This window comes from Saccopteryx bilineata, chromosome 4 (genome assembly GCF_036850765.1).
Source record: "Saccopteryx bilineata isolate mSacBil1 chromosome 4, mSacBil1_pri_phased_curated, whole genome shotgun sequence".
Taxonomy (NCBI): Eukaryota; Metazoa; Chordata; class Mammalia; order Chiroptera; family Emballonuridae; genus Saccopteryx; species Saccopteryx bilineata.
Genome location: NC_089493.1, coordinates 154,237,420 through 154,239,145, shown reverse-complemented (window position 1 = coordinate 154,239,145; position 1,726 = coordinate 154,237,420).

Below are 1,726 nucleotides of genomic sequence, written 5' to 3'. Positions count from 1 at the left end.
CTCTTTTTACACTTATTTATTATCATTCTCATTTCTCTGGAAGCCACAAATGGTGTCAGGGATCAGTTTGTGCTTAGACTTCCCAAGCTTCATGGCCTTGAGAGAAAATGAGGTTATTCCCTTGGAAACGCAGGCGCTTCAGCTGGAAGTAGGTGTCCCAGCTGTCTGTGTTCACTGCCTCCACCCCCCAGAAGACAATTTTCACAACTCTGATCTTTTTTTTTTTTTAATTGATTTGGGAGACAGAGGGGTTGGGGGAGACAGGAACATCAATCTGTTCCTGTATGTGCCCTGACCGGGGATCAAACTGGCAACCTCTTTGGGACGATGCTCTAACCAGGCAAGCTATCTGGCCAGGGCAACTCTGATCTTTTTTGCTCCTTGAACAAGCCTGTGAGATGGGGATTCTGTTGTTCTCATTAATATTATAGCTACAATCACCAAGGCTCCCAGAGGGTAAGAGGCTTGAAGTAGGAGGGAAGAGAAGACTAGAGGTTCCCAGTGAAGGCTTGTCTAAGCCTAGCTGAGAGGCTGGTGAAGATAGCTTCTGCCAGATCCCCTTCCTTGGGATTGGCCAGGTCCCTCTGGATATGGAGGCCCACTGCTTCCCCTCCTTTAGCTCTGGTCCTCTGTAGATTTAGGATAAACAATTAGGAGTGATCACACCTTCTTCCCCTTCAGCAGAGGTTGCAAACAGGTTGTATGCAAAATATTGTAACCTGGACAGCGTTTAAAAGGATGTAGATGCCGGCCATATAACAGTACTAATATCTGGCTTAGAAAAACAGACTTGGCTCACTCTTCTGGAGCTCAGAAGTCTGAATCAAGCTGGCAGCAGTGCCTTGGTCCCTCTGAAGACATTGGGGAAGGATGTGTTTCAGATTTATCTATTTTTTCTGAAGTGAGAAGCCTGGAAGCAGAGAGACAGACTCCTGCATGTGCCTGACTAGGATCCACCTGGCATGCCCATCAGGGGCCGGTGCTCTGCCCATCTGGGGCATTGCTCCATTGCAACTGGAGCCATTCTAGTGCCCAAGGCAGAGGCCATGGAGCCATCCTCAGTGCCAGGGCCAACTTTGCTCCAATGGAGCCTTGGCTGCGGAAAGGGAAGAGAGAGACAGAAAGGAGAGTGAGGAGGGTGCAGAAGCAGATGGGCACTTCTCCTGTGTGCCCCGACCAGGAATCAAAACCAGGACATCCACACGCTGGGCCGACACTCTACTGCTGAGCTAACTGGCCAGGGCCTCAGATTTTATTTTTTTAATTTAAATTTTTATTTATTGATTTTACTGAGAGAGAAAGAGAGAGGGAGAGAGCAAGAGAGAAACATCAATCTGTTCCTGTATGTGCCCTAACCAGGGATCGAACCAGCAACCTCTGAGCTTTAGGACAATACTTGAACCAACTGAGGTATTTGGCCAGAGTGTGTTTCAGATTCTCTTCCAGCTTCTGACTGCCTTGGTGGTTCCTTGGCTTGTAGCTACATCAGTACAATCTTGGGTTCATCTTCACATGGCCTGTATACTGTTTGTGTGTTTTTGTCCAAGTTTTCCCTTTTTATAAGGACACCAGTCATACTGGCTGGGGCCCACCTTAATCTCATTTTAACTTGAACACCTCGGTAAAGCCCCTATTTCCAAATAAGGTCACATTGGAGGTTCTTTGTTTAGAACTTAAATGTTGGTTTTTTTTGGAGGGATACAATAATGCCAACAGTTAAGAAAAA